The sequence below is a fragment of the Aotus nancymaae genome, unplaced genomic scaffold, assembly GCF_030222135.1.
Source record: "Aotus nancymaae isolate 86718 unplaced genomic scaffold, 86718_ANA_hifiasm-v0.15.2.pri h1tg000007l, whole genome shotgun sequence".
Classification (NCBI taxonomy): Eukaryota; Metazoa; Chordata; class Mammalia; order Primates; family Aotidae; genus Aotus; species Aotus nancymaae.
In genome coordinates, this window is record NW_026988418.1 from 161,092 (window position 1) to 185,266 (window position 24,175).

The following is a 24,175-nucleotide window of genomic DNA, read 5'->3' on the forward strand; positions in this document are numbered from 1 at the left end:
GAAAAGTAGGGCTTTCTCTCCATGTTGCAAAGGCTGAGTCCTGGAAACACTTGTCAATTTCCAGGAAATTGGAAAAGGCCTCGGAGATATTTTCAAGTGAGTATTTGGCTGTGCACTGCAGACTACGTGTCATCTTTGACTTCCTGCAATTTGCTGAAATGGGAGGCTGTGAAGGCCCCCCCCCCCTCAGATATTGCAGCTGCACCCTGGGAAACATACACTTTGCAGGGCCTACCTTAAAGGCTGACCCACAGGGGTTCTTCTCCAGGCCTGCGAAGCATGTGCCGTAGCCAACAGGCCTGTGTGAAGACAAGAAGATTTGAGATGGGACATAAGGGAGCCCATCTTGACTGTGAAGGAAGGAAAGCTAGAAATGAGTGAGGGAGGGGAGCTGGGGGTGTCTGCCCCTGGAGAACTTCCAGAAGAAAACACCCACCGTCTGCCCCACGTGGTTTGCAAAGTCATCTGCTGGAGGCAAGGGGCCGGACCAGATGGCCAAACGGAGCTCTTGCCCCTTCTGGAACCCTTTAACTCTAGATGCATTGCTGCTCAAAATATTCACAGCTGTCACAGAGTTAGCACCCGTGCCTTTCTTCTTCAGCAGAAGTGCTCCCGTGTAAACCCATTGCCTTCCATTTCCAATAGCTGCCATTTACTGAGTGTTCACCATAGTCCAGGCATTGTGCTTTTCCTGTGTTATCACATTGAATCCACAATCCACCCTACAAAATAGAGGCTACTATTCCCACTTTACAGGTATGAAAACTGAGGCATAATGTCACTGGCTGGATTAGGACTTTAACCCAGTTTGTGTGACTCTAAATCTCGCACTCTCAGCCTTGACAGCCTAGACACTCAGATCCTACAGTTTCATTCCTCCGGGGCTGACCCTCCTCAGGGCTTGGACCCCTGCAGTATGTTTCACTGAAGCCAAGGCAGTCATCAGTCCAGAGAGACGGCTGCTAGTTCCAGGATCAGCTCCATCTGTCTGTGATCCAGGGCACGCAGGGTGAGAACCTGCTGAGAAAGTGGCCCCCACACCTCCGTGCAGCCGGGGACAAGTCCGCTGCAGTCGCTACCCTGAGCAGCTCTTCAAAGCCCTTCACTAGTCAAAGCAACTGGGCCAGAGAAAGGGGGATGAATCAACTCAGAGGCAGCCTTCGCTGCCCAGAGGGCTGATGCTGCTTGCTTCCAAGCAAATACGTCTTCTCTTTCAGTTGTTTCCGTTAGAGGATCCTGGAGACAGACCCAGCAGGAGGCTGTACGCGCCTGGCAGGAGTGGCCTCGTTTCTGCCCTGGGTCTGGCCTGTCCGTGCTGCTGAGAGAGGAGAGACGTGGAGACCACGAGGGAGATGCTAGTTAGACAGAGACGCAGTCAAGAGTTAGGGAGAAGGAGATGCCATAAGAGACAGACGAGAAGCCCAGAACAGACAAGACAGAGACAGAGGCCATGAGAGAGGCTTGAGAGTCACGGAGACCCAGCAGGCAAATAAAAACAAGAGCAGAGGCCCCGAGAGACATGCAGCTTGCCAGTTAGCAGGAGTTGATCCAGCCCCTCTATGTGGCAGGCACTGTTATAGGCACTGAGGAGACGGAATTGAGCAAGACAAAGCTTCTGCTTCATGGAGCTTCCTGCCTAGTGGAGTAAGGGGCAGGAGGGAAGATACCCCACACACAAGAATCTCCCCAGATACCACGACAACACCTTCAGACAGCAAGACAGTGAACCAGGGAGGCTTCGATGGCAGGAGAAAGGCAGAAAATGTCATAGGAACCACTAGCAGGCCAAGGAGGGAGGAGAGACAGACAGAGAGAGAATGAGAGAGAGACCGTAAAAGAAATGACACCAGAGAAACCAGAAGATGTGGGGGCCATGAAAGATGCCAGTAGTCAGGAATCCTGAGAAACTGAGACAGAGTGAGAGAGGAGGCAAAAACCAAAGAAAAAGGCCTGCCTAGAATCAAGGAGGCCAAAGAAGGGAACAAAATGAGAAAGGCACAAACAGAGAAAGCTAGAAACCTAGAGTCAGGAAGGCAGAAAGGCTGGAAGAAACCCAGAGAGAGAGAGAAAGACAGACAGACAGACAGACAGCCAGCAGGCAGGCATGGAGATGGAGAAACAGTAGGACAGAGAAATAAAGAGACTATTGCTTTTGCTGATTATGGAGCTGGGTATTCCAGGCCTCCCCTAGATCTGTGAACTTCAGCCATCTCATTGCCAAGAGTTACTTTCATTATCCTCCCTGATGGCCTCAATGTTTGAAAGATATTTGTCTACCAAACAATCTGCATTTCATAAGTAATAATTAATTCACTTTCCCATTTTTTATTCATCAAAGACATCTATAGCTGGCAATCAGAGCTTCAGATCAGCAGGAGATAGTTCATGTTGCCACACTGAGTTGCTGTACTTCCAGCCAAAAGCAAAGAAATCTGCCATTGAGTCGTCAGCCCTGCACAGCCTCATCACAGGTAAATGCATCATTTCTGTTAAGTTTTGGGAGATGTTGACAATAGTTCAAAGGACACAAAGAGAGACCCTGCTGCCTTCGCAGACTCCTGTGAATCCAAGGGCCCAGTTTCCAGATGATAGTCCCAGGAAGTCCCTTCATCCTGCTGGTGTTGAGCTGCACGACGTGGGCTGAGATCCTGGGAAAGCTCGGCTCCTTTCCTTTCCTCTTACATGGCCAGAAATAGACACACATCATCTATCCTAAGCAACTTTTTACAAACAAACTATACCTATTAAAATAACAGCATAAAAGCCTCAGCTTGTCCCTCCCACTATGTCCTAGTTCTTGTTTTCCTCCACAGCCACACTTGCCAAGGGAGTATAGCTCTTTCCTTCGGACCCCATAACGTGGCTCATCACTCTTTTATTCGTTGTCTTCCAGCTTGCCTGAGCCAATAGCTTTTTCCAACTCAAGCTACTTAGCATTTAGCATTGTAGCCGCTGCCCTCCCACTCCGTTTTCAGATGCTAGACTCAGGTCCGGGAGACTTGAGTATGCGTGTGGCTTTGTCTATGCACCCGTAGGGGCAGTCTCAGGGCTCCCGGGACAACAACCCAACCTGTAGGCAACCACACATCCCTTGGTGTTTGTCTCTTCCTTGTCCCTGTCAGAGCCCTAAAATAACCTATGGAGATTAGCATACTGTGTCCCTCTGGTCCATGACCCTGGCCATGCCCCAAGCTCTCAACCTGCGGGAAGAACTTGGTTTGAAGTCTGTCTGCAACCCCCTCCTGGGCTCTGATCCTGAGTTGGGTTGGTCTTGGCTTCTTGTTTGACCCCCATTGTGGTGTTCTTTTAAGTAATCCTGTAGTTTCCCTGGCTTGCGTGCTGGCTCCCATTCACCATCCCCACCCCCGGTGTCTTCAGTATGGACATCCACCCAGGCACTTTCTCCTGCTCCAGCACTGTCCTCCTGCCATGCACTCTGCTGTGATCTCCCACTCACGAGTCACTCGTCCTGCCCCACGCCTCAAACGGTTTGTGCCCCATCCTCCACTTCTGCCTACTCAGCTCCCACTGTCCTTTAAGGCCCACTTTCTTCCCAATCCCCTGCTTCAGGGAGCCAACTAAATGCACATGTAGGATCTCAGGGGTTCCCAAAAACATCCAGTGGAGAGAGCTTGATAAACCTAAATCCCAGGAGATGCCAAGGAAACAAGCACAGAGTGTCTCTTCCAGGCCAGCATGGAGCCAGGAAGAAAAGACCAGACTGGCATGTCAGAAACTAGACACTGGGCAAACAAGGAATGTGGACAGCAGTTGGGCAAAATAAGACTCCCTTCTACCTTTATGGCCAGAGCTGAGGCTTCAGAGATTCAGTGTTTTAGCCACCAGTCATGGTGCAGGATGGACACCATGGAGATAAAGGTGGAGAGTCAGGGCAGATAATTCCTAACTGCTACATGAGGGCTCATGCCTCCCTGTCATCATGCACAATAGCAATATCTCACCCCATCTCTCTGTTCCCCAAAAAACACTTCATCTTATCACCATTTATGTTTCACTGACAGCTGCCCTTTATGCACATGTGCTGTTTTTCTCCAATTGAAAGTATGAAATTTCACAAATTTTGATGACATTAACTCTCCAGTTGTATATTAAAATTAGGAGAAAATTCTATTTAAAGAAAGACTTAAATAAATGAATTGTCTAGGGATAGGTCTATTCCCTTCTTACTTTCAACCTTGTCTATATTAACATTTACTTAGCAATCTCGTTTCATTTATTTATTAACAAACATTTACTGAGTGCCTGTTACGTGCCAGGTCCCATGCTAAGAGCTTGGATGTCACAAGAACCAAGACACAGTCTCTGCCCTCCAGGAGCATATGGTAAAGACAGAGAGATGGGGAGTAAACCATTGTCAAGCAAGGTAATAGGCACTAAAATAGAGATATGTGTTGAGTATTTGGGAAATATATAGTAAGAATGACTGGCCAAGACTTTGATGGTGACAGTGGTCAGAGAAGGCAAGGATAGTGCCTTACCTGGATCTTGAAGGGCATGTGTCAGCGGAAGAGGGTTGGAGATGGGAAGGGAATTTCCAGGCAGAGCGATTAACCTAGAAAGAGGGGAGAGCATGACACACAAATTAGTAGAATGGCAAGTAGCTCAGAAAGTCTAATACAGTGCCCAGTGGGGTAAGGGAGGGGAGAGGTGAGCAATCTAGCTGGCTGGTGAGGGGAAGCAGAGTGAGATCATGAAGGGCCTTGTATTCAGTACTAGAGAGTTTGTATCATCTATCCCTGTGTTACATTAAGTATTCATATCCCTTTGAAGAGATTTAAGCAGGGAATGGCCTTACCAGATTTGGGTGGTAGATAGAGCACTTCTAGCCAATGCAGAAACAAGGTGAGAAGATATTGTAATCATTCAGGTGACACAGAATAAAGGTTTGGATTAAGGCAATGGGAATGGGGAAAATGGACAAATTAAAATGGCATTAAGTAGAAAGCATCCACAGGCTTTAAAGACTGACTGGGTTGCAGATTTCTTTGACCACATCCTATGTCAGCAGCCTTCCTGGATTGGGTTTGCTCTTACGTCAGGCTCTGGCTTTCAGGGCTAATGAGCACCAGTAGACTCACCTCCATGTGATGGCCTGCTCCAGCAGTCCATGAATTGACCAGACTCTCTCTTCAAACACAATGAAAATGATTTTTGCTCACTCTTGATTTTATTAAAATTGGATGTCACCCCTGCCTTCTAGCTTTTCCAGCTCAGTTCAGACCAAATTTCATATTCAAACAAACAAATGAACAGAAAAACCTTCTACACCTAACTTTAGGTTCACAACCCATTCCACCCTCTTTCAACGCTCATTATTTCCTTTTCTTCTCTCTTCTTGTTGCTCCAAAGAGCATTGGTGACAAATGTGGCTGTTTGTACTTAATTCCATCCTCTTCTTGACTGTTTTTGCCTAATCAGGACTAAAGTTTACCTTAGTTGTCATGGGGAACCATACTATTAGTTATCTATACAGCTATCTTTGAAGCTCACCACCAGTGTGAAAGTTACTTTGCATTAAATTCTAAAGGGGTACTCATTAACTCAATTATGCTGGAAGAAACAGTTCTAATGCAAACTACTCTTTAAAGAAACTTTTTCCTCTCTTGAATATTTTAGACATACTTTGTAGGGTAGAATTAATTTTTAAAGAAAATTACATAGTGTTTTTCTTACAAGCAAAAATAGATTGAAGGGAGAGCGAGGAGGGATGGGAAGAAGAGGTTAGAGGAGGGGCAGAGAGAGAGACTACTTGAGCACAGAGAAAGACAGAAATAAATGGAGAAAGAAGATGATGGAGACAGAGACAGAGTGGTCACAGATTACTTCCAATTGGAGTTGTCTTTGCTGGTTGCTATTATTTTGCAGATAGTCTATGGAGCAGATCATCAAAGCCACTTTTTTATACTTTATAAAATACACCAAGACTCTGTGACAAGTGCAGATTAAAGAAGTACCAGTACCAACTGTTGGTCTTACAGCTTTTCACTCCTAGTTTCAATGCTCACAAAGGCCATCATGACTTAAAACTTTCTACCCAACATGTGATATGTTTTGCAGCCATTAACCGGGGTCATAACTCAGTAAGAGCTGGCATGTCATCTACCATTCCTGCTCCCCAACTTCCGATTTTTTCTAATTCCCTTTCCTGCCAAACTCCAAGAATTCCAAAGTTTTTTAACCTCCCACTGATGGAGACCACATTGAAGTGGTTAGCATAAATGTACTTCCATGGGAAAATAGGGTGGGTCAGGGGAAATGCCAGTCCTGCAATTTCCCAGAGAAACAACCATATACTTGTCTGTAGTGCCAGTTCAGGACCATGGATAGTGACAGACAACACCCACCCCACCGCTCCTCACAGGCAACCCGGTTGCCAAAAAATAAAATCATTGAAGTGTTGCTTTAGTAGAGAGTGAAACACCCAATACCGAAGATGAATTATTTAGGAAGGACATTCTCTAGTCAAAATGTATTGAAAAGTGTATCTCCTATGTTTGGTTGCATCGACTCTGCACAGGAGTGCTTGCTCTGGGCTGAGCCCAGGTTCATGCAGCTACTCCATGTCCATCTGACTACAGGACCTATGCTCTTAACTATGATACGGAGGTTCTATGTCTGAGCTGGAGCCCCTTAACATCAAGGAGCCAGCATCGCTAGTCCAGGGGATTCCCCATTGTGGAAATTTCTCAGATTTTGAGCTTGTCTCATCATATATTCTTGTGTGCTCTGTATCAACCCTGAAAAATTATCTCACAGGAAGAAAAACGACTACACAAGAATTGAAAAGAAGCACATCGTTTTAGAAGGAAAGAAAAAACACCACCCAGAACACAACTATTTTTCACCTCTGCATATTATCTTTCAGCCCTTGTTGACACACTGACATATTTTCCATCATTGCAATCAAAGCAATTGTAGTATTTGCATTGCATTTTCACTTGGTGTCTTATCATAAACCTTTCCCCAAGTTGCTATACAGTCTCTGTAATGATCACTTTTAATGTCTGTATAATGTTCTAACAAATGGATACATCATGATTTACTAAACAATCTCCTAATTGTTGAACATTTAGGTTATTTCCAGGATTTTTTTTATTTCAGAGATTTGTGCTATGATGAGAATTTTTATGTGAAAACCACATGGGGTGATTGAAAGAGCATAAGCTTTGGAGTCAGACAGAAGAGAGCTGAAACCACTCAGCAATGTAAACCAAGTGTATTGAATGACTTCTCAAAGGTTTTGTCTTAGGGAGAAGGCCAGGGGGAGTGGACATTGCCAGGACAGAGGGGTAAGGGTGAGGCTAAATCAGGCAACCTACAGAGATAGATATAAAAGGCAGGTGGAGTTACTGATTATAAGCTGTACAACTTTGCCTTCTCAAGCCCAGAGCTGAGCAAAAGCATTTAACCCAGAGGAAGGAAGGCATGCAAAGGGGATGTTTCTCCTTTGGCAAAAACTTTGGACCCAGAGCCTGAGATGGGCAATATAAATAGAAGATCAGCTGCCAGAGTCTTTGTCAATGGGGTATGATGAGAGTAGGAGATAGAGAAACATCTCACCCCCATTCCTCTGGACTCAACACCCTGAGGCTTAAAACCCTGGAGCCACTTCTCTGTCCCAGACAACTTTCTCTGGGCTCTTCCTTCCTGAAAGTCCAAGGGCACATCCTGCTTCTTCCATCTTCTGGAACTACCAGCACTCCTATGAACACTGATCATAGTTAGCAGTTAGGACTCAATCTCCTCAGCTCCTCCTGCCCATTTCTCCCCAAGGACAAGCCCACAGGACCCTTTATGATCATCTTTCATGCTGTTCCAGGAGGGCAGATAAGCCTGAGAATTACCAGATTTCTGGAATCTTCCATGGTTTCAGTCATTATCCTTCCTTTTGGCATCTTGATGGGAGGACCCCTGGGTTCTTAGATGACCTTCATGCATTCTTTTTGACTCTTGCTTGTCCTGGGCTGAGTCCAGATTCATGCAGCTAATAATACTAGACCTAGGAATCTGATCCATGTCCATCTGACTGCAAGACCTATGTAAACCTAATGTTCAGTTTGAAGATGCATCTAGAGAAGGCCAATAAGCAGATCAGACCCAGCTGACCATCCAAGTTTTTCCAACTCCAGTGGATAATTCTGTTCTCAGGGGACCTCCAGACGGAGCAGTCCTTCATTAGTGTGGCCCATTGTCCATATCTACATGGTAAGAGAGATGGTCACCTGACCTACCTCCAAGCCGGGATGGAGGCGATAGAGCATGGACTGGAGAGAGAATGGGAGTCTAAGGCTGAGCCCACCCACCAGAGTCCTTCCAGGGAGCCAGCCATCCTCAAGGCACCCTACCCCACCCCACTCCCCTCCATGCAGCTTCTGGAACATGGCTGAACTGTAGGCTGAGCTCTCACTGCCTTGGGGAGCAGGGAGGCCTTGTCAGGGGAAAGTTGCTGACCAGACCCTTCTCCTTGGCTGTCAGGGCTAATCAACATCAGGGCAGTTAATGGGGAACACAAAACCTATTTAAAAGCTACATTTACCACTTGGCTGGTTCCATTACACTGTGCAATATCCAGGTGTCATGCTTCCTCTCAAAGTGTCTGTCTCAATGCTTCCTTGAGCTGCTGGGGTGAGGAAGTCACTGCCAAGAGCCACCTGAGGAGGACTCCCCCATCCATCCTCACAGCAGTCTTCTCTGCAGGTTCCAGTGGTAAGAGGTTTCCCAGCCCATGGAGCTGCCTGAGGAGAAAGGTTCTGGAGCTGGGCACAGCAGTGCACACTGCAGGCACCTGACCTCCAGCCTCTCCTCCATGTATGGGAGGAGTTCTTGCTCCCTGCTGTGGTGGCGATGATACTGCCTATTGGTGCCAACGCTATGCCCATTCACCCCCCAGCATCTGGACACCAATGGGCATGATCTGCTGGGTTAAGACCTCAGTCTCTCCAACTGCTCCTTCAAGTCCAAATGAGCAGGATGGCTTTCCATGGCTTCCTGGCATGGGCACATCCTATTCCCGCCCTGAGTCTCTCACTGAGGATCTAACTGGGGACAGAAGACAAGCTGGGGATTCCATTGGAATGAAGCCCAGAGCCCTCTCCTCCTATGCTGTTCGCCTCCGGCTCCACTCTGCCATCAATGCTGACCTAGCCCACCCCACCCAGCAGCATTCAAGCATTTTATTCTCTTAAAGGCTAAGCCAAAAATGTCTTCACTTCCTTGCCACTGACCTGCCATGTGTGCATAATCTGTGGGCATAGAACCCTTGCTGTGCTGAAGGGTAAATTCTTAAACTTTGAAGAAAGTCTCTACTGAGATTGCCAAAGGTGACTCTCTTTTTATTCACCTGGTAAATATTTTATGAGTACCTACTAGACTCCGTCCTTGTCCTAAGGATACAGAGTGAGCAAAGCATATAGTTTAGAGGTAGACACAGTCAGACATCGAATAATCACAGACATACGTATTCTACGCTATGGCAAGCGCTATGAAGGAAACGCACAGGGGTCCCAGAAAGCAAATAACAAGGGTCTTGACCTGACCTGGGGGTCAGGGACATCTCCAAGGAAGCCCCCTGAGGCGGTGACTATGTCTGTCTTTTTTCCTAGTCCTTGCAGTGTCTGGCACGCAGAAGCTTGTCTCGTAATGTTTGTGGAGTGACTAAGGAATGCTTCTCATCACATCTCCAGCACTGTCGTCATCCCCTCTCCACCCTTTCAGCCACAATCTTCCCATCTCTATAGCCAAGTCAAATCTTCTTTCATGCAAACAGGTGTCAGCCTTGTAGCAGAATCAGGTCTGGCCACCCTCCCTGCTCCCACATACATGGCGTGGGCACCCTTTGGAAGAGCCCGAGAAGAAAGCTGTTGCCTCAGGATGAGCAAAGGATCCGCCTCCCTCCTACTCTGACACTTCCAGGCACTCTGCTCTCAACACGCGTGGCCAGCTGACGTTTTTCTGCAGGAGGCCTGGTGAACATGTGGGCTCAGGCTGGCAAGGGAGGCTCCTGCGGTGCAAGCCTCCCCCAGGGCTGAGTGCTGGCAAACCTGGATTTCCCAATAGCCTGCAGGTCCTCCAGGATCAGCCACTTCCAGAGAATAGAGCAGCTACTTCCTATTCTTACATAAAGCAAGCCTGCTTATGCTAGAGAAAGGAGGGATGCTTGTTTGCCTCTAGAGGTGCTAGAAATGTTCAGAGGTGCTGTAGGCTTAGATTGTGTGGCTCTCAATAGCACAAGAGCCTGTCCTGTGAGGGTATCTGGTGCCCACATATCCAGTCACACCCAGTGGCATCTACAGGGGTTCCCCACAACACCTGCTCAAGGGGCATCTCTCCATCTTGCATATGACTGGGTCACAGGGTAAACAGAAGGCATGGCTTCTCCCTCTGCAGCCAGAGGCTACCAGAGTTCTGTCCACATTAGCACACATCCCAGTCAGTGTGGGGAAACACAGAATGCACAGCACTGTGGGTGAGGAGCTGCAGGCCTGATCCAGGCAGCCTTAGCTCACTGTGAGTTTAGAAGTGACCTCCCTTCTCTGAACCTCATAGCTCATGAAACAAGGGGTGAGGCTAAAGCAGTTGAGCCAGCCCCACTTCAACTAAATTAGCACCAATTTTATCTGCTTTGTATGTAGAGCTTCTGCGGAAATTTTTCGCTTTGGAAAAAAAAATTTGATTGCTAAATGGAGTTGTAGTCCCTAATGCCCCTTCCAGCTCTCACATTTCATGATTTATGAGTAAATGAAACAATGTATGTGAAAGGGGCTTGGACCATGGTAAGGATGCAATAGACAGACTCCATTATTACTGCTGTGCCTTCCGTGTGTCATGAGAACCCCTGGTAAATGCTCAGCTGAAATTTGGATATGAGCCCTACACCATTTTCCGATCTTCAAGTCTAGGAACCACACTTGAAGAGGCTCCATAATTACGTAACTGGATACATGTGGAAAGAGAGAGAGCGAGAGAGCAGGGAGATAGGGGAAGGAGAGAGATATAAATGCCAGAGTTGGGACCTAGAAGCCCTCAGGCACTCAGGTTTCTGGAGAAGAAGGGTGTAGACCCCAGGCCCCTGGCTGCCAATTCCATCATTGGTTGCCATGGGGACAAGGGATAGTGGGCTCAAGGCATTGGTCTCTCCACCAGAGGCAGAGTCTGCACCTCTTGACATTTTTTTCTTTTTTGAGATGGAGTCTCACTCTGTTGCCAGGTCTGGAGTGCAATGGTGCAATCTCGGCTCACTGCAACCTCCGACTCCCTGGTTCAAGCAATTCTCCTGCCTCAGCCTCCCAAGTAGCTGGGATTACAGGGCCACGCCACCACATCCGGCTAATCTTTGTATTTTAGGTGGGTGGATCACGAGGTCAGGAGATCGAGGCCATCCTGGCCAGCATGGTGTACCTCTTGATTTTATTCAATTGAAAAAGGCGCTGAGGTGAGGACTTTGCACTTCTCTCATCCTGTTTCCCAATGCCACCTCACTGCCCTCTGCTCGCCTCCGGGATTTCCCTGGGTAGCCAAAGGCCAGCTCCCCTTTGCATAAAGGGCCTGCTGCAGCACACAGGCTCGTGTGTTGATTGAGTATGTGAGGGGAATGAGGCAGACTTGGTCAAAGCAGGCACACTGAGGAAGGCTGGAGGAGGAGGTGGGGCAGGACCCCGGGAGCAGAGCATGACAGCATCAGAGTTTGAAGAAGTGGGTCTGACAGGCTGCAGAGGGCGGAGCAGGGGGGAAGAGGCGGCGGGCAGGAGGCCTGGTGGAAGGCTGCCGGAGTCATTCAAGTGAGAAAACGAAGGCCTGGCGTAGGCCAGTGTCAGAGGAAATGGACTGGAAGAATGAGCCCTGGAGTTTCAAGGCGGCGGCAGCAGCTGGCTTTGTTACTTAGATCTCAAACCTTGAAACCTTGGAGCGTAAAGAAATCTTTAAGATCTCCTAGTCTAGCTTTTTCCAAAATGCCCTCCCCAGAAAACTGGTCCCAGAAGAAGAGTGTCTAAGGGCAAGTTAGCTTTGTAAATGTGGTGTGCCGAAGCCCTCCTAGTGCACGGGCTCTTAACAAAGGCTCGCAGAGGTCCCGCTGTAAAGGAGTTTCCACCTTTACGTTGTTTGAGTCAACTTTTATTTTCACCTTAGTCCTTCTTCTCAAAAACGTGGTTTAACTTTCTTTAATCCAACTTGGACCGTGGAACTTCCCCTGTTCCATTTACACCTTCCGGAGTATAAGGAAATTACTGGTCTAGTCAAAAAGATCCCACACACGGCACAAAGGTGGAGGATGGAGAGGCCGAGCTGTCCCAGAGATACTCACATCTGTGACTCAGGCGCCCCACCTCTGGGGATCGGGCCTGAGACAGGAGTGCTTGATGTGGAAATGGCAATGTGCATGGCCATGTTACGTGATTTAAAATAGCGAGAATCATAATACAGCTGGAGGTTTACCAACAGGAAAGGGCTCAGTAAACTGTGGCACCATTCCTTGATGGGCCTTTTTGCAAGATGATCATGAATATGATACAGTTACACAAAAGATCACTTAAGATGGAATAAATCACAAGAATGGTTTCACTGTACTTTTAAATATATACATATATGAAAAAACAAAAAAAAATACATTTTTGAGAAATACAAACACATAGAAATTTGTTTTTGTTTTTCAGGGATTTTATTTTTCCTAAGAATTTTCCCCGAATGGGGAAATTAAATTCTGGTCATAGAAATAAACAGTCTCCCCTGAAATCGGTAGCAATTGGCTTGTACATCAGCCTTCTGTGAGTCTAGTCAGTTTGAGTCAGTTTTCTGCATCTCATTCTCTGCAGGCATCCTGAGTATCTGCAGGCATTCTGAGTATCTGGTATCCCTGTTGAAATATGGCCCCTAATGAGACCCATCCAGAATAGGCACTTCTCCCTGTTGACTCTCATATCACATTCTCAACTTTAACAGGACAAACATGGTTTGGGAGAAGGAACAACTAGAGCATATGAAACAGTGGAACTTGACTCAGAACAGGCCCTTTGAGGGCTTTCTACATGGCTGTTTGGTTCTTGACCTTGGCTACATATCAGACCCACCTGAAAAGCTTTTAAAAAATACTGATCCAGGGGTGTTGGCCTCAGATGTTCTGATTTAATTGTCCTGGGGTATACTCTGAGTGTTGCAGCTTTAAAAAGCCCAGGTGAGTCCAATGTGTGGCCGGGGCTGAGAATGAAGATGTGAGCTGTGGATGAACCCAGGCTGAGCTTGAAGAAACACAGGAACTTGCCATTTCATAAGCGCTGTGCTTGAAGTCGGCACTTAGTGCTACGGGACACAGAGGGGGTGCCTCTCAGCGACTGGGGTCAAACAGCCTTAAAGGCCTCTCAGATGAGGGGCATGAGGGCAGGCCTTGTAGGATGACGCAGAGTTCCCTCAGAGGGGCTCACGGGTCAAGCAGTCAGCCGGTCCCCAGCAGTGAGACTCCTGGGCTCCCCACCACTCCTGGTTTGGGAGAAGGCATGCTACCCCTCAAGGCTCCAGGGCCCTGCTTTTCAAATGAAGACATTGCCACTTGCCAAGTGGATGGCTTGTAGGGCTAAATGACTCAATATTTTTGGAGCAGAAGGAACAAAGCCACAGCAAGACACTGTTGTTTTCCCATCATAATTGATGGGGCTCCGTCTTTCCTGCTGTTAAAGCACAAGCTGCAGCTATTTTTCTTTTTTTAACCAAACACTGCTGAATGTGAAACATTGATTTTTTTTTAAACTGGGTTTTCAAACTGAGAAATGTCTTGATCCCAGAAGTCAATCACCTGGGATGTCACAGTAACTTCCTTGGCACCACTGTATGGCTGACAAGGGGCTCCCTGCCAGCGGGGCTGATGTCCCACCTGGAGCAGCCACCTTCCCCCTGCCCTAGGCCACAACACCAGGCAGACGGGGACTCTCTGCCTCCCTCTCCTGGCTTCTGCCCCACTCCCATCCCAGCAGTGATGGTCTCAAGGAGAGGGACCTTCCAGTTCTTTTCAAAAGGACCCCTGAGGACCATCATCTGTCGTGGCCGGCTCCCTCAGACCCTCCTCTGTGAAGGTCCAGGGAGATTTTCATTGCCCTTCTCCCATGTCCTGAGCACATCCTGTCCCAGGCAGGAGGGACACTCCAAGTCTCTGCCCCATTGGGTCACTTAGGACCACCATGTCCAGTTGTTCTGCTTCCTCACTGCACAATGCTGGGGAATCTGTCCGATTGGTGCTGCTCACCTGCTATTTAAAATAAGTTCCTGACAATTCCCCATTGCCAGAAGGTGAAGTCCAAGTTCTTCAGGCACCTTCCAGAGCCCAGCCTGGCACTTATCTCCACTTTGTCCTCTTATGCCTAGCTCTGGACCCACTGAACTTGTATTCTTTTTCCAAAGAAGTGTGTTCTTTCTGACGATGTCCTTCCTCATGCCATGCTCTCTGCCTGGAGCACTCTCCTCCCTTCACTCGTCACTTCCCTCCTTGGCAAACTCTACTCCTCCTTCAGCTCTCACTAAAACGTTGCTTCCTCCAGGAAGCCTTCCCTTACCTCCCATCCCATCAGATCCCTTGCCATGTGCTCTGTGGCACCTTTTACTCCCCTTAACACACCTGTCATTGAGTGTCATCGTAATGACTCTTTAAGTCTGTCTTCTCTGCTGGACTGGAAGTTACACGAGGGCAGGAGCTTTGTCTCTCTCTCACTACCATCCCTCCAATGCTCGGCCCGGACACTGGTACAGAGCAGGGGCTCAATCTATTGGTTCTGAGTGAATGAAGAAATGACTGGCTGTGGTCTGTTGGGCCAGGCTTGCATGCGGTGCAGTCCTCTGCACCTACCACCATGCTGGCTCAGTCTACCTCAGTTTCTCTAGTTAGACCAGAAGCCTGCCTGCCCCAAATTCTGCCCTTCCCAACTTTGACTCTGGTACCTATTCATCCCTTTTCTGTCCCCTGTCCCCAGGCAGAGGGGATATCTGAGTCCTGGACCCCATAGGGCTAGTTGCTGTTTGCACATGGACTTGTCTGACCACAGCCAAGATGCTGACGCTCCCTGCCTTGAACTCTGGAGGGCTAGACACCTGTGTCCCTGGACTCTCTCTGCCTTGCCCCACCCTCTAGGTCACAACAGCAAAGAGCTAAGTGCTTCACGGACTTATTTAAACCACACCAAAACCCTTTAAGTGGGTGTTATTGCTATTACACCCATTTTATAGAAGAGGAAAGTGAAGAACACAGGGGCTAACTGATTTGCCCAAAGCCACACAGTAAGTCGTAGCTATGCTGGAATTTGAACTTAGGGTAGATTGACCCCAAAGCCTTTGCTTTACACTGATATTCCCAGAACTAAGCTGAGATTTGCCACACGGCATGAAGACTTAAGGTCTTAGATGATGCGACTGTCCCTTCAGGGCCCACTTTTCTCAGACCCCACCTCCCCCAGCATCCCCCAGCTCTGTGAAAGAGGCCCTGGTGAGTCTCTGACCCAAGGCTGGGGATATTTCACTTGCCCCCATGTCCTACGCAGGGCCCCACTTATCTTGTTCTCTGTGTCCCTGAGTGGGCAGGGAGGACGGCGGCTCCTGGCCATGGCCTGGACAGTCCTTCAGAGGTAGCCACAGTGCCCTCAGTCTCCCTCTCTCCGAGCTAAGCCACCCCATCCCTCAGATGTCACCATACTCCCAACACAGGCAGTGTCCTCTCGGATTGCAAAGGCACAAACAGTCTTATGGTCACTGAGAAAAAGAGGCAGAGAAACTGCATTTCCTCCAAGACCATTGTAAAGAGCTGTGTGTGCATGACTCACCACCTTTGTGATGGATTGCTTTTGCTGGGTCTTGCAGACCTGAGACTCCATTTTGCAGAAGAGTTGAAGGCAGGTGATGCAGGGAAAATAACTGACTAGGAGGAAGGACACTGGGTCCCACTCCCAGCTTTGTCACCAACCTGTTTGAAAACCTTCAGTGGCTCCTTTGCCCTTAAGAACATTTCCAAATGCTGTAAGATGGGGGACAAGATCCTGCACCATCAGGCCGGGGCCACTTCTCCCACCTCGGCATGTACTGCTATTCTCTTGAAAGCTCTGCTCCAGCCACAATCACGTCTGCCTGTTCCTCTGAAGGCCATGTTCTCTCTCTTGCCTCTGGCCCTCTCAAACGCCATTCCCTCAGCCTAGAGCTGTCTTTTTCCTCCCTCTCTGCCCAGAAAACCTTTCTCCTCCTTCAGCCTAAACGTCACCTCCTCCAGGAAGTAGTTGCTAAAATGCTCCCATGTCACTACGGGTGTTTCCTAGTGGAGTGTGTGTTGCAATTTAATGTATTTTTCCTGTTTAATCATCTAACAACCTCCAGTGTGAGCTTCATGAGGGCTGCACTCATCTGTCCTTCTCACCGCTGTTTCTCTAGTGCTTTGCACAGTACTTGACACACAGTCAGTGTTTTAAAAGAATATGCTGCATAAGTGATTCAAGAAACAAGTCAGTCAGGATTCTTAGTTGCGAGTAACATAAACCAGCCATGCCTGGTTCAAGGGGAAAATCAATTTCTTAGGGATTATTGAGTAGCACATTGAATCGGAGCAAGTTCTAGGACACCAGAGTCCCACAGCAGAACTGTGGCCCAAGCTACACAGCCAGACTTGTTTGGTGAGGACACCACTACCATCCTCCACTACCTGCAAGCCCCTGCAGCTGAGACCACCACCATCACCAAGCACTGACCCTGGACTCTCCCACTGCAGAGCGGCCCCACCCCCAAACTCAAACCCGCTGCCGCCACTACTGTTTCTTTGTGTTATTGACTCTTTTCTTCTTTTCTAAAATAGAGTCTCACTCTTTTGCCCAGGCTGGAGTGCAGTGGTGCCATCTCGGCTCACCGCAACCTCTGGCTCCCAGGTTCAAGTGATTCTTGTACCTCAGCTTTTCAAGTAGCTGGGATTACAGGTGTGCACCACTATGCCCGGCTAATTTTTTTTGTAATATTTTTGGTAGAGACAGGGTTTCACCATGTCAGCCAGGCTGGTCTCAAACTCCTGACCTCAGGTGATCCACCTGCCTTGGGGTGTGAGCCACCATGCCCAGCTGACTCTTGATTGAGAGACTGAGGCTGGTTGCCTGTTGGGCAGAGCCACCAGCCTTGCACACCCACCTGCTCACACACCCATATCTTAGCTGCACGGGAGCCTGGGAAAGGGGGTACTCAGCACTGACATTTTCTTTTTTTTAAGTTCTGGGGTACATGCGCAGTATGTACAGGTTTGTTACATAGGAAAATGTGTGCCATGATGGTCTGCTGTACCTATCAACCTATCACCTAGGTATTAAGCCTGGCATGCAGTAGCTATCTTTCCTGATGCTTTCTCCTCATATCCCAACAGGCCCCAGGGTGCGTTGGTCCCCTCCCTGTGTCCATGTGTTCTCATTGTTCAGCTCCCAATTATAGGTGAGAAATGTGATGTTTGCTTTTCTGTTCCTGCATTAGTTTGCTGAGGATAATGGCTTCCAGTTTCATCCATGTCCATACAAAGAAAATAATCTTGTTCCTTTTTATGACTGCATAGTATTCCATGGTGTATATGTACCATATTTTCTTTATCCAGTCTATCATTGATGGGCATTTGGGTTGATTCCATGTCTTTGCTATTGTGAATAGTGCTGTAAGCATTGGCATTTTCTTGAGTGGGAGGTAGGCTCTGTTTCCCATCACAAATTGGAGAGTCATAAGTTAGAGAATTCCTAGGAATTCTCTAGGGTACACAAGCTAGGGGGTTAAAAAGACAGGGAAATGTCCATCACAGTGATCAAAGGGATGAACCAATAAGCCAAAGGCCTTAATTAATTTCTTTCCCTTCTCTTTGCCTCAGTTTCCTCATCTGCAAAAGGAAAACATGATAGTCTCTCAGTTTCCCTCAGGCACTAACATTCTATGCTCCTGGTTTTGAGTTGTTTATCGGTCATAAACAGGGTACAACCTCATCCAGGGAAAGGATAATCTCCCAAAAGGTCTTCTATCAGTCAGGATGGCCTGGGTTCTGCCACAGTAACAATTAACCCCCAAATCTCAGGGACTTACCATGCCAGAGAAGACTGCTAGAAAAGAAGAGCTTTGTCACCCACAGCTGCTGGCACTTTCTCTTGGCCCATAGGAGGAGCAGGATTGCCTTGAACTCTGTGGAAGGAACGATGGGTCAGAAAGGCTAAAGGAGAAACTAGCTGGGAAGCCAGAGGGCAAATTCAAAGGGAGGTAGCTGCAAGAGGAGGGGTTCACCAGCAGCAGCCTTGATGATGATTCACTCATTTATTCATCCAGTCAGTCAAGAAATGTTTTTTTTAGCATCCTTGATGTGTCAGGTACTCTGCTAGGCACTTGTTACCAGAATATGAGGGTAAGCAAGACAGAAATGATCCATGCCCCCTTCAAATTTATGTTCTAGTAGGAGAAAGGGAGAAAAAAATGAGTAAATAAATAAGCAAAATACTTTCAGATGTTGATCAGTGTTATAAAGACATTAATCAGAGTGTGAAATAGAATGACGCATGTGTGGGAGAGGGGCATTTTTGTTGCAATGGTCAGGGAGGAAAAGCCTGAGATGACACTTAAGCTGAACTCTAAATAACAAGAGGGAAGAAGGGCAAGCCAGGCAGAGGGCACAGCCAGGTACAAAGACTGACATAAGAACAAATGTAGCTGCAGCACCACAGGAGATGAGGTCGGAGAAGCAGAGAGTCTTTAAGCCATAGCAAGGAATCTGCATTTGATTCTGAGTATCATCGTTTGCAGGGAGGGTGAATTGGCCAGCTTTAAGCAAGAGTGACATGATCTGATTTGATTTTGCGTTCTTTTCAAAAGATTGCTTTGGCTGCAGAGTGGATTGTAGGATTGTCAGGGGAGCAAGGAAATAACAGAGCAAATACAATGCCTAGTTCAGTAGAAATGAAATAGCCAGCAGAGAGTCTTGGCTTTAGTCACTATTGCAAGCGGGAGATACTGCTGGAACCATATAGGGAGTTCTCAGGAACGGGCAGGGAGCATGTTTTTGTATATAATTCCTAGAGGAGAGTCATCCAAAGATCCTTGTATTGGTTAGACTAGGGTAGGCTACAGCACAGTAACAAATCAAACTCTAAGCTCCAGTAACTTAATACGTAAAGATTTATCTCTTCCTCACACAGCATGTTCATTGGGAGTTGGCCCGTGGTCTTGGCTCCACCCAAGACTGGGCTCCACCCAGAGACTAAGGCCTAGAGAGCCTCCACCCTTAATAGCTTTATCCTCTTAGTCATCATGGAAGGGAAGAGCAGTCATAGCGATCTCACAAATTATCCTCCGATTTCTATCATCTCTTCTCACATCCCATTGGCCAAATTAGTCACATGTCTCCACGTAGCCACAAAGAAGCTAGGTAGGGTGGTCTTCTGTGGGCTCAGAAGAAAAAGAATGGATATGTCTTCAGGGGCCTGAAATCCAAAGTGACAAGAGACCAAAGAATTGCCCAAAGAATAAACAGAGTTGCCTTTCTGCTGGAATATGCAATGTGACTTGAGCGCAAAACACACTTCTTCTAGGATGTATATGGATCTGGCTGGAACACACTAGGAGGGACCAGGCACCCAGGAGTGGAGGGCCATTCAAGACAGAGTCTCCAAATGCCAGAGAAGTGGGCTTACCTCCAGGCTCCCCTTAATTTGGTTTGTTTTGGTCTGGTTTTTGCTTCTCTCTGATGTTTGTGTAGATACGTGTACCTCCAGATAATTTTGTAAGCCTCTTTGCACTATTACGTGATCTTTCTATTTGACCATATGTATTTTTGCTTTCTCTAATAACATCATTTTAAAATAATCATCATAGCTATGCTTTTATAAGCACCTTCTAAGCATCTCACCTATCACAGCTAATTGAATATTAGCTCACCACAATCCTATAAGATAAATACTATTATCATCATTTATACATGGGGAAACTGAGGCATGGAGTGATTAAATGACTTGCATAAATCTCACAAGTTCTTCTCTGAGTTTCAGTATCTCTTCTCACATCCCATTGGCCAGACTAGTCATGTGTCTCCACATAGCTGCAAAGAAGCTAGGCAGGGTGGTCTTCTGTGCACTCAGAAGGAAGGGACTGGATATGTTGTCAGGGGCCTGAAAGTGGAAGAGCTGGTATTCAAACAAGGTCATCTGGCTCTGGAGCCCCTGCTCCTGAACTCTACCGACATTGATTTTGATATAGAGTGTGCCCCAGAAGGCTGGGCCAAGATCCTTATTTGCTCTGAAAAGTAACTGTCCCCAGTAGGGGCTGAAAGAGAGCAGCAAGTCCTGAACCACATTCCTGAACTAGTGACTTGTGACTTCACGGAAAGATGAGACTTCCCCACATGTACCCAAGCAGAGACTGGCCTGAACAATATGTAAACAGTGGTCTCTGAGTACTTAAAAACAGCCAATGACAGACTAAGCTGAGAGAACCAAAGCAAACAGTTTGGAAGCTTTTATCTCTTTTCATTTTTCTTCTTCATATTGGTTTGGCTTATTTTGTTTTCATCAAATATTTTTTAGTATCTCCTACAAAGAAGACACTCAGCTAATGCTACACAGGAAAATACGGGGAGGAAATTAGGAGTGTTAAGTCATAATCTCTTCCCTCAAGTCAGGGAAACTTAACAATCACATGACAAACTGGATTACTTTAAAAAAAGAAGAGTAGCACAATTCTAGACAAGACGATGTGATTATTTGTTAAATGAGTGGTCAGGATGATGGGAGCTACTAGCTCACGGGGGTGTAAGCAGAGGAGAGGCGTCGCTCAGCTAGATGAGCAAGGAAGACTTTGAGCAGGAGGAGGAATTTGAATGGGGTTTTGAAGGATGTGGCAAGAGCCAAACTAAACTGACTCTGGGGATGGCTGGCCTGGGGCACTGAGAGAAGGAGAGCTTTGCCCAGGGTGGGAGGCTCCTGGGGGCTAGACAGGTACCCCTCAACAGATCCTGCCTGCAGGGAAGCTCCCACTTTGGCTGTTGGAAAGTTCTCAGAACAGCAAGTTAAGAAATAAGACTTAGGACCAGGAAAGTGAGTTGGAAGGTGGATTTGCAGGGCCACAGGCCCTGCTGGGCCCATGTCTGTTGCTCTTGCTGTAGGAGAAGCTGCTGGTCTCAGGAAAGCCATGCTTAGCTTTATGGCTACCTGAGCATCCACAGGAGCCCCTGTAGGAATGCCCAGCACTGTGAACAAAATTGTTTTTAATTCCATTACCTACAGCCTTGAGGCTGCCACCTTCTATTCTTTGAGAAATTTGCCTCCATCACACACACACGCACACACACACACACATCAAACAAATCAACAACAAAAAACCTACACATTTCCCTGTTGCATGAGTCAGAAGCCATAACCCTCTCTAACTGATTTTAAGGAAAAAATAAATATATTAAATGTTGCTAGATCACTCAGAATTTCAGGGAAGGCCAGAGAGCTGGCCAGAAACAACACTCAGTATGACTGGCCCATTTGTGGATCAGGTCCTGCTGTTTCAGGCACAGGCACTGAAGCTTGCTTTGTGGGCCTGGAGCATGGAATACGCTCCCTGGGACGTCAGTGCTGCCTCCGAAAGCTTGATGGCCCTCCACCACACTCCATCCCTTTGCCAACAGCTCAGCATCCGCGCAGAGCCTCGTGCCTCAAGTTGATCTCTGCTGACTGGAAGGCTCTCATAGATGCAGCTGATTGGAGGAACCCAGGTCACATGCCTACTGGTAGCTGCAAGGGAGGCTGGGAAAGTGAGTTCTGACTCCTGTCTTGGGGAGATGGGATTCATAATGGGGTAATTACCAGGGCAGCCATCCATCCTGGTGTCTTATGAGAGTCAGGTTTTGTCTGTTGTTCCATATAATGATGAATAGCACCGTTTTTACTCTCAAATGTGTTTTGGTTTAGATCATAAATTATACAGACACCTTAATAATTCTCAATAATAATTTTGGGGCTCATATGTCCTGTTTTCTCTCCTTGTCTTATTTTCTGCTCCCCCCACCCTAGCAGCACATACTGAATTTGCTAAAACCCTGTATTGCAGAGCAAAAGGGAGGCTATGCTACGTGTACTCAGGGAAAGCCCACAACAGATAATACATCAGAGCATTGTATCTTCCTCCTGGAAGAAGAACTTTTCCATGTGAGGCAAACAATCCAGGTGAAAATTCAGCGGAGTAAAGGAGAAGATGACTATAAGAACCCTCAGCTGCTCAGTTTACCTGGTGATATGCTTTGGCTGTGTCCCCACCCAAATCTCACCTTGAATTGTAATCTCCATAATCCCTACATATCAAGGGCAGGACCAGGTGGGCATAATTGAATCATGAGGGTGGTTCCCCCATGCTATTCTCATGATAATGAGTGAGTCTCACGACATCCGGTGGTTTTATAAGGGTCTGGTATTTCCTCTGCTTGCACTTCTCCTTCCTGACCTCTTGTGAAGAAGGTGCCTTGCTTCCCTTTTGCAACTTCTGCCATGATTGTAAGTTTCCTGGGGCCTCCCCAGCCATGCTGAACTGTGAGTCAATTAAACCTCTTTCTTTTACAAATTATCAAGGCTTGTCTGTGTGTTTATTAGCAGTATGAGAATGGACTAATACACTTGTAGATCCAGGTTGGGGCCAGCTCACAGAGGGCCTTGGATGTCAAACAAACAAAAAAAAGACTTTGGACTTTGTCTCTGGGAAACAGTCACGTGGAAGGTCTCTGAATGGAGAAACAACCTGACACAGTAGTTTACTTGAAAGAGCAAGAGCCAGACAGACCTGAATTTAAATCATAACTCATTGTATAGAGTTAGGGATAGAGTGGAAAGTTGCTGAACCTCTTTATGCCTCAAATTTCTCATTAACAAAATGGAGAAACTGAAAGCTTCCTCTTGAGATTAATTGTAGAATAAATAACAATTTAAAGTTCTTGGCATGGTATACAAACCTGCAATAGGTATGTGGCATGTATTAGTTATCTTTAGCCAATGTCATGGCAGTATTTTGGGGAGCGTCATATAGCAAATGTATGCAGAGCAACAGGACGAGGAGAGAGGCTGGAGTCAGGGAGGGCAGTGAAGAGGCAGCCAGGCAGGAGAGACCTGTGGAGGAAGGATGAGCTGAGTAGCTGAGCGAGAGGGTAGAGTCAGGCTGACAGCCAGCCTTCTTGCCTGGGTTTGTCAGACCAGTGGTGACAGCCCCAAAGTACATGATGGCAGGTGGCTGGTTTAGAGAAATTTGTAAGAGAAAGATGAGGAGTTCAATTTGGGACATACAGGATTTAAAGGTTCAGACTGTCATCTAGGAGAGTTCTCCAGCAGAAAAGCTAAAGCTTAAAGATTGCCTGTCCAACCCCAGATTTTAGAAGCTCAAAGAGAGAGTGTAATGAATAATAGCAGGATGTGCATTGCTATGTACTGGAACCAGGCTGCAGAACCTGTCACTGGTCCAGGCAGGAAAGGGTAAATACACACCTGAATGGCAGAAACCTATTGGGGTCTTAAAGGGCAGAAAAGGACATTCTTGGCATTAAAGGAGGGTGACATGCTTGATTTGCAAGAAACAGAAAACCATTCAAGTTAGCTCACATAAAAGGGGACATTATGAAAAAAGATTCACAGTGTCCACACACCATAAAATTTATGCTTTTAAAGTATAACATTCCATGATTCTTTAGTATAGCCATAGTCATGGAGTTGTATAATCTAACTAATTTTAGAACATTTCATCATCACTTCCAAAATAAATTTCATACTAATTAGCAGTCATTCCTCATTCCCCCTTGCTTGACTATCCCTGGCAACCACTAACCCACTTTCTGTCTCAATGGATTTGCCCATGCATGACATTTCACATAAGTGCAATCATACAATATGTGATTCAAGGTTCATCCATGTTGTAGTGTGTACATCACTCTTTTTTATGGTCATGTAATATTCCACTGTATTGATATACCACATTTTATTTATACATTAATAGTTGATGGTCATTTGTGTTGTTTCTACTTTTGGGCTATTACGAATAATGCTGCCATGAACACTCATATATAGGCATTTGAGTGAAGATACATCATTTCTTTTGGATATATATCTAGGAGTAGAAATGTTCTATTATAGAGTTAACTCTATGTTTAACTTTTTGAGGAACTACCAAATTG

At 46.8% G+C, this 24,175-nt stretch overlaps 1 long non-coding RNA gene across 1 annotated transcript; it reads right to left on the reverse strand.

Moving 5' to 3' along the window:
- Positions 1-1,211: 1,211 nt before the first annotated feature.
- LOC105709425 (uncharacterized) lies at positions 1,212-18,427 on the reverse strand. The gene is made up of 4 exons (XR_010340457.1): positions 18,274-18,427; positions 18,079-18,174; positions 4,500-4,573; positions 1,212-1,315 (listed from the first exon to the last, which is right to left on the reverse strand). It is a non-coding gene; the product is annotated as an uncharacterized LOC105709425 (long non-coding RNA).
- Between the last annotated feature and the right edge of the window lie 5,748 nt (positions 18,428-24,175).